Source organism: Limulus polyphemus, unplaced genomic scaffold, assembly GCF_000517525.1.
Source record: "Limulus polyphemus unplaced genomic scaffold, Limulus_polyphemus-2.1.2 Scaffold4347, whole genome shotgun sequence".
Taxonomy (NCBI): Eukaryota; Metazoa; Arthropoda; class Merostomata; order Xiphosura; family Limulidae; genus Limulus; species Limulus polyphemus.
The window spans coordinates 23,795-33,785 of NW_013669957.1; positions in this window are offsets into that span (position 1 = coordinate 23,795).

Genomic DNA, 9,991 nt, shown 5'->3' on the forward strand with positions numbered 1-9,991 from the left:
AAATTACTTCTAGGAAGCGATTATAACTGAAGGAGTATATACTGATTCTCTTCTCTCTCTAATTAAGTTCACTGCAGCGTATTTGTACTCGAGTGAGTTTAATCACTTAGGCTGTATCGTATCTTTATAAACATGTAGTCGCGAATATTAATCATCGTTTTAAATAGACGTTGCTCGACTACGTTCGCGAAGCGTAATTAGCATTAATAGATGAGACTGTAGTAGCGGAAAATCAACAAAACGATCATTATTGATTGATTTGCAATGACAGAAAGCGCAGGTTTCAACCAATGACACGAGCGTCCTCCTCCTCTCTCGTGACATCATTCTAAAGAGCAAAATGGGGGGGGGGGTGTAAAAATCCCCACAGACATAACTTTCATACTGGGCATTCATGTATCAAAATGCTGTCTCTTATTATCGGTAGGCCCTCCAATGGCACAGCGGTACGTCTGCGGAGTTACAACGCTAGAAACCGGATTTCGATACCCGTGGTGGGTAGAGTACAGATAGCCCATTGTGTAGCTTTGTGCTTAATTACAAACAAACATTATCAGTAGCCACTGTCTGACTATTTCTGGATGTTGTTTTAAAATTTGTAGTTAATAAAACAAAGGAACTTTTCTCTCCAGATTACAATAAAAACTTTATATGTATCAGTTTAATTTGGTTTGTTAGGAATTTCGCGCAAAGCTACACGAGGGCTATCTGCGCTAGCCGTCCCTAATTTAGCAGTGTAAGACTAGAGGGAAGGCAGCTAGTCATTACCACCCACCGCCAACTCTTGGGCTACTCTTTTACCAACGAATAGTGGGATTGACCGTCACATTATAACTGCCCCACAAAGATAGAAATTGTTCGGAGTTATATACAACTTTCAAACTGCGTGAATGGATGATACCACCTCTAATCCGGTCCCAAAATAAGCAACAACAAAAAACGATTTACACATCAGGGCATCCACGGTTGTTGCCCTGTTTCCATAATATAACTTCGTTTTTAATTGTTGTTTCCATGAGATATCAAACGTGCGGTATTTCAATTTTCCTTTTAAATGTTTTTATCACATTTGCGAGACCTATTCGTTTGTGACGCCATTGTTCCAGCAAAATAAGTATTTCTAATGCAAGGCGTAACCAACTGGATAACGTATTCGGGCTATATATGAATTCGGAGAATCATGGTTCGTGATCCCTTGTCGCAAAATGTGCGATACCTAATTTGTGACCCTGAGCGTCTTATAAAAGTGACGATTAAGGCCCCATTACTCGATCAAACAATTCTAACCCAAGAGCTGGAAACTGGTGCTGTTGACGAGCTACCTTGTCTCTAGTCTATCAGTTCAAAATTATGGCACCTCCTAGTGGCTCAGAGGTAAGTCAAAAGGCTTATAACGCTAAAAACCGGGTTTCGATAGTTGTGGTGGACACAGCACCGATAGCCCATTGTGTAACTTAGTGCTTAGCAAACAAACAAAATTAGAAACGGCTATGCGCAGATAACCCTCGTGTAGCTTTGCACGAAATACAATTTGTAAGAACATCTATAAATAATAAAAAAAACAGCCGAAATTCGATGCACGAAATACAATTTGTAAAAAAAAATCTATAAATAAAAAAAGCCGAAATTCGATGTTAAAGAAATAAAACAAGATCAGTATTGTACTTTTTAGAAAAAATAGCTGGCTTTACTAATTATTACACTTTTTTACTGTTTTTACAACGATAGTTACGATATCTATATAACAAAACTTGAATATTTATTTTATAATTTAGAAAAAAAATTGAATGCTTGCGTATTAAACCTATTTTGCCTTCTTATCCGAGACACAGTTCTGTATAGAACTTATCAATTATTATCGTCCAGAACACAGTTCCTAATATAACCCACAATTCTATATAGAACTTACCAATTGTTGTCGTCCAGAACACAGTTCCTCATATAACCCACAATTCTATATAGAACGTATCAATTATTATCGTCCAGAACACAGTTCGATATAGAACTTATCAATTATTATCGTCCAGAACACAGTTCTATGTAGAACTTATCAATTATTATCGTCCAGAACACAGTTCCTCATATAACCCACAGTTCTATATAGAACTTAACAATTATTGAGTCTCATAAAACCTGCAGTTCTTACCGACCAAGACAGTTCTATATAGAACTTATCAATTCTTGTCTTTCTGAACACAGTTCCTTATATACCCACAGTTCTTACTGACCAAGACACAGTCTTATATCAGTATTTATCGGCCAGGACACAGTTTCGTATAGAACCCATCAGTTCACATTTATAAAAATATCAATTCTTATTGACAAGGATATGTATTTATTTAGTGATTTATATCTCATGATACTGCAGGAGTTAGCAGCTTTGGTCTGTTTGTTGTTGTTGTTTTTTTTTGTCGTTGTCTTTTTTATATTGTATTTTATAGGTTCGATAAGTAATTACTTTGAATATAAGATTCACAAGCTTACAATAGTGGCCCAGATAACTTTGTTCGTCAACATAATCTGTTTTTGATTACTTGGCGCTGCCACGGTTGAAAACGTAAAAGAGATTTGATAAATAGGTTCGAGTTATTATCATCACAACAACAATGGATCCACCCAAAGAACTCCCTGAAGACAAGTTACCCCATTTTTGTCTCGAAAACAACAACTCTAGGAAAGATTTGGTTAGTGTTGTTACTACAAACGATTTGTAGAAAGTATGACAAGGTTAAGCAGAGATACGCGTTCTAATGTTATAATAAGTTGATATGTTACTGAAGATGACAACACCAATGAAGGTCGAAACGAACGTGAACATTTTAAATGATAATTTCTTACGTAGTTGATTTTGATTTACGGTGTGTCCATGTGAACATTGTTAAGTTACTATATTTATAACAGACCGATTTTAAGCAACAGAGTTTCTAAGTGAATTTTTAAGTAACAATGTTTCTATATGAACCATAAGTTACAATATTTTTATGTTTTTAAGTAACAATGTTTCTATATGAATCATATGTTACAATATTTTTAAAGGAACGTTTTTAAGTAACAATGTTTCTATGAGCAACTAATGCTTTTACGTGAACGTTTTTATTATTACTTAAGAAGTCGACATCGTGTACTGAGTGTGTGTGTGTGCTCATTAAACTAACTTCCAACATTGCTTTTGTTGATATTAATGCACTTTGTGTGTATCCATTGTCAATATCAAAGCATTTTGGGAAAAAGAAAAAATTTGGAGGAGTACTTTCGTTTCGAAATTTTAATAAACCTTAAAGTTGGGATAAAATAAAATGTGATTTATTCTAGTTAGTGCTTTTCTTTAAAGATTTATTTAGGAATAAGAGTTTTTGTTATCAACATAAACTGTGAAACGTAAAAACTTTTTCGCAATGTGAACAACTTTTAAGTTAGTGGTTTTTGAGTTTAAGATACGAAGTTCAAACTAAGGGAAGATAAACATTATTATAGATTTCTGTTTACACTCGTAGCGACGTATAAACAATGTAAACAAAAATACCTGATTTAAGCCACTTTTCGTGCCGCCATATTTGATACATCTATGTTGTGGGTATCGAAACTCGGGTTTTAACATTAAAAGCCTCTAGACCGGGGGGGGAGAGCAATATTCATGCTCAGGGACACAACAACGTGTCACATGCAAGCTTCGAACCTGCAAACTTTCGAGTACGGGTCCAAAGCACTAGCTACTAGACCACGCTGCCTCTATAAAACCATTGGCAAAGTGCTGTAGTTTCACACTTCCGGTTGTGAACCGGTAGAGGGCTTTCTAAGGATGATGTACTTTAATATTCTTCATGTTATGCATAGTACGTAAACGCTTTATTTCATGCTCTATATTGTCTGTTCATATTAATCACTCCTCTGCTTTAAACTAATGTAAATAAAGTTTATTAAACTTCAAGACGTCTCTATACTTGTTTGTTTGTTATTAAGCACAAAGTTACATGGAGGGCTATCTTTGCTCTGCCCACGGCGGTTATCGAAACTCAGTTTTTAGCTCTATAAGCCCACAGAACTACCGCTATCTACGCAGATTGCGAAACAGTATTTATTAGCATTAATAGACTATTAATTTGTTTCCTGACGGTTGGCGATTTGCTGCAGAAAAACAAAACGATGGAGAAACCAACGGTTTATTAAGCATTGCTAGGGGGCGCTAATAAATACAGCGACCCCTACATACTTGTGAGTAAAAATGTTCATCTCGTATTTGTTTTCAAAATCCTCTTCTTTCGTCGTTAAAACGACCAATCGTTTGCGCGTGACTTAGAATAATGACCTTCAGGACTTATAATGCCGAAATTCGAATTTAAATCCCCGCGATGCGCACAGCGCAGATAGACGATTGCACAGCTTTCCTCTTGAACAAACACACTTCCGTATTTGTATGTTGTTAAATATATAAGTCGATAAATCGTATTGTATTTGTATGTTGTTAAATATATAAGTCGATAAATCGTATTGTATTTGTATTTTGTTAAATATATTAGTCGATAAATCGTATTGTATTTGTATTTTGTTAAATATATAAGTCGATAAATCGTATTGTATTTGTATTTTGTTAAATATATAAGTCGATAAATCGTATTGTATTTGTTAAATATATAAGTCGATAAATCGTGTTGTATTTATATGTTGCATTTATGACAAAGCTACTAGGACTACCTCCAGCCATTCCTAATTTTTAACCACTGACCAGAGGGCGTGTATCCAGTCAGCATCACCCTACCACCCACCGTCAACGCTAAGGGATTGACTGTCATTCTTATCACGCACCTACAGCTCAAAGTAGGAGAGGTATTTTGTGGTATCGCGCACATTCGAAACCGGCTCGCTACCTCCGAATATAAACACACAAAAATTGGTTTTATAAATGCGGCATATAAATATATATATACATATTAATATATATATACATATGTGCGTGCGTGTGTGTGTGTGCGCGCGCGTGCTAGCTATTAACAAACAGTCATTAAAACTAATATCCTGATGAACGTATATCATTAATACACTAAATTTCAATTAAGCCAATCACAACGTTCTTTAACACGTGTCTTAGTCTGTGTGTCATAATCTTAAGCGATTGTGAAACCTACGCAATGTTAAACAGTTATTGTTAATAAACCGCGTGCAGTTAAACTAATCTGTTAAAGTCATAATTAAGGACTCGTTTTAAATCTCAAGTGATATCAACTGCTACTGACAAACTTCAATATCAATAATAAATATTAATCTCCAAATGAGAAGATATGGATACAGTACAAGTTATTACTTTGTTTAATACGGTTAAATCTAGTGCTAACAAGATTGAATAATGAGTGGCTTGACTAAAGAAAACATTATTACAAGTTTAACACAAGGTTTTGTCATCAAGTACAAGTCGTTTACGTAGGCGTAGGAATATATATGTAACATTATGAAACAAACATACCTTCACTAAGCTATTAACCAATATCCGGTCTTTGTTCCATACTGTGTATATATACATATATTCCTGTTCTTGTACTTGATGATGGTAAAACCTTGTCGAAATTTTATGTCCCCCCCCCCCAGTGGCACAGCGGCATATCTGCGGACTTATAAAGGTATAAACCGGGTTTCGATATTCGTAGAAGGCAGAGCACAGATAGCCCATTGTGTAGCTTTGACGTGTTCAAAGTTTATCTTTTGTTTATTTTTTATAGCGAAGCCACATATCTGCTGTGTCCACGGCAGGGAATCGAAACCCGAATTTTAGCGTTGCGTAGACTTACCACTGTTCCACCGTGGGACCAAACTATCGTCATTAAGTCCAAATTTAAAAAAATAAGTTCTTGCAAACATTTGTTGTGCAGGCCTAGAAGTTTCCCATACGATCGTGGTAACATAGTAGATGTATCAATTAGGTATATAATATATATGTATTAACGTAGTTTCCAACCCAATTTACGTTAAATTACTGGTTTATAACCAATTAGTATTCTACTGAACGCCATCTAGTGGTAACACTCTATAACTTTATTTCATTTAATTCGTTTTTTTGTGTTTATTGATAAGGAACGATGTGCTCCACAAAGAAACAAAGGAAACAACACATTTAATTCCATGTCGATGGACCCCCCTTTTTTTTGGACCCCCTGTACGTTTTAATAAATACGCAGTCTTATTGGTCGTATATATAGTTACACAGCAAACTACGAAACTTAACACAAATGTAATTTTTTCCATATTTATCTGTCACGCAAAGTTTTAAGTTCAGACTAGAAGCGATTTCAATTACCTATTCGTTCAACCAATTTGAAAAATTCCAATACAGAAATATTTTTACATTGAAAGGTGAATCTTGTACAGTAAACCTAATGGTTTTTCCGATATTTTATCTGACGTTGTGAGAATCGTTCGTTCCTACTTTCAAACGGCATTTCAATTTAGGCAATTTTGGTTTTCTTGAATGGTCGCACAAATTGTTTTACTGTAAAGAATTAGGACTCCTTTAGCCATGTTGCTGCAATTCGAGCTTTCTATCCTACTCACCAATGTTGGAGATGGAGGGGAGAGGTAGAAGAGAGATTCAGAAGGATTAGCGAATGAATTCCAATTCGTTCGTTGTTGTTTTTTTTTTTGTTTGTTTTTTAGCGCATAGTTACATCATGGGCTAGTTGCTCTCTTTCCATCACGGGAATCGAATCCCAGATCTTAGGGTTGTAAGTCTTTAAACTTGCTGCTGAACCACCGAAAAACAATCCCATTCGTAGTTCTGTGAGCCAATAAAAATTGGCGATGCAGTAAAGCATGCATCTCATTAGCCAATCATTAGACAGTTTACATTAATGGTTGATAAAAATTGCTCAAACGTAATTTTTTTTTTTACTTTCAGCTTAAATTTCACTATAATGTTGCGACGTTTACTTGATAAATAAATTTAGTATTCCGAAAATTGTTTAACCTCGAAGTGTAAGATCAAGGGAGGCCCAGTTCACTCTACACTTTGATCAACGTGTGTTATTGGATTATTCTAGTTTCGGTGAATTCAACTCCTCATCAGTAACCCTGAACACAAGTTAACCAAAGAGAGTTTTTCTCATAGCGACCAAATATATGTTTGACGTTTACTTAATTTGCATTATTATTTTTAAAATAAATTATAAAACGAAATAAGGTTAGATAAAAGTTGCAGTGTGGATTCTGTCCACTTTTCTTGTTGCTGTTTTAAAATAATTACAATACGATCATCGTCAAAATGTGATTTGGAACCATTTGTTTGTTGTTGTTGTTCTCATATATTAATTTACACTCTGAGCTATCTGTACTATTTACACCGCGGGTGTCCAAACCCAATTTTGAGCGTAATAAGCCCTAAAACTTACTGTGAAACGGTAGAAAGCAATGGGTGTAAAAACTGTTAGTCTGTCTTATCTTTCCCCCAGTGGCACAACGGCAGATTTATACCGCTCGAAACTGGGTTTCGATGCCCGTGGTGAGCAGAGCACAGATAGCGCTTTGTATAGCTTTGTGCTTAACTACAAACAAACGTATGTACGTTTTGAACTTTGCGTGGCCTATGGATTAGCGCGCTCGGATTATGAATCCTAGGGTTCATGGTTCACGGCCCTTACTACCAAAATGTGCTGCGTACTTTGAGGCCATGGGAGCATTAATAGAATTACGTTCAAACCCCACTACTCGGTCGGACAAGAAAAGCGTAAGGGATAACTGTGATTACTATTGACTACCTGTTTTTACTATAGCCTATCAGCTCAAAATTTGGGACGGCTATGCGCTCATAACGGCTTAATAACAAACAATGTAACAAAAATTACATCACACTCCAACTCCAACGATTTCAGTCTCGTGTCTCTCTTCTTTTTTGACCAGTTCAATGCGGATTTCAAGCAAGAAGAATAAATTAATTATTAATAACTTTTGATGAAAAGCAAGCGAGCTAAACCGATCAGAACTTTAAAAAGATAAGCTTTAAATAATGAGGACGAATCTATAAAACAAACTAATAATTAGTAAATAAATCATCTCAGCTATGGGAAAACCACGAGATTCGTTAGAGATTATATCCATTAAAGAATACAGATCGATAAGCTCAGTCTTACTAATTATGAAAACTGATATTGATGGGAACACTACACCTGAGCCACTTAACTGATGTTAGACACTGGACAGCAGTTAAGCCTTCTTGCAATTGGTACGTTGTTAAAGGAAATGGGATTAGCTCATATTTCTCCCCAATCTGCGATAAAGAATACTCACTACCACGTTAACAATATAAGTGGTGTGAAATATTATGTGTGCAAATCATTTAATGTCTCCTCCGCTACCATTGTAGGACATGGTAACCTTAAAGTATTTGTTAAAGTTTCCATGGTAATCTTAAGTATTGTTAAAGTTTCCATGGTAATAAACTTTAACAAATACTTTAAGGTTACCATGTAAACTTTAACAATACTTAAGATTACCATGGAAACTTTAACAAATACTTTAAGGTTACCATGGAAACTTTAACAAATACTTTAAGGTTACCATGGAAACTTTAACAATACTTGAGATTATTAAACCTAACTAAAAGATGGATTTTAATATAAACTTTTATTGCTACATCTAACACAACTGAATGAACAATGCTTAAAAAAAACACGTACGTTACGATACATAAGTTCACCATCAGATGACATATCGGCAACTCGTTTCACGTTATTGAAGACATTCAATTGAAAAAGCAAGAAAAAAACAAAAAAAAAACGCCGATTCCTAAGACTCTGAACTTATAAAAAATCATGTATCGTCCACATGTTGACGAGGGGGCTTAAGCTTAAAATTAAAAACTTTAACCTTTTGAAACCCTAAAGTAAGATGAAATGTAGAATAATGTAGCTTTAAAAACTGATGACCTTAAACTCAGAATTACCAGCAGTTACAGTGAATAATAGACTTGTGATCTTAAAACCGTTTTTTTTTTTCTAGTCTTGAAAATTAGCTAGATATACAAGATATATGAAACGAACCCGCAACAGAGATTAGTCACTATATTCCCGGACAAGTGATGCCTTGTGTTACAAAGTCACAAGTCCCCCGGTGTGAAAGCGCCAAGTCTACGGACTCGCAACGCTTAAATCCGGGGTTCGATTCCCCGCGGTTTTCACAGCAGATAGCCCAATGAGACTGTAAACCAAACACACACACACACACACACACACATTTGCAGTTTTTAGCTTTAAGAGTCTTGAAAATCGGTGTTTGTTGTGTTTGTTTGTAGTTAAGCACAAAGCTACGCAATGGGCTAGCTGTGCTCTGCCCACCACGGGTATCGAAACCAGGTTTTTAGTAGTATAAGTCCGCAGACAGACTGGTGGGAGGGAGGATCTGAAGAGAGTGGTAAATAAAATTGCTTCTCAATGTATTTTGACTGGTCACCCCCGCCCCAGCGATAGGTTCAAGGACTTAGAACGTTAAAATCCTAGGTTCGATTCCTCGCGGTGGACAATGTAGCTTTAATATAAAACAAAGAAACAAATAGTTTATATTGCAACTCTTATTCTGTTAATTCTGACGAATTTTATTGTAAACGTAGCTTTATTATTTCCTGAACGATAATATAACAGTGGAATGTTATTGGTGACACCCTCAGCTCACTTGTAACACTCTAGTGTGTGATTCTCACAGTTAGTTTATAAATACTCATTTCGCCCCCAGTGGCACAGCGGTATGTCTGCGGAGTTATACTACAAAAATCTGGTTTCGATACCCGTGGTGGGCAGAGCACAGATAGCCCATTGTGTAGCTTTGTGCTTGCCCCTAATAGCACAGCGGTATGTCTGTGGACTTACAACGCTAGAAACCGGGTTTCGATACCCGTGGTAGGCAGAGTCACAGTTAGCCCATTGTGTAGCTTTGTGCTTAATTACAAACAGACTCTTCAGGTGTTCGTGTATGTGGATTTATGATTACTTTACTACGAAAACCAATTTTAGTTGTG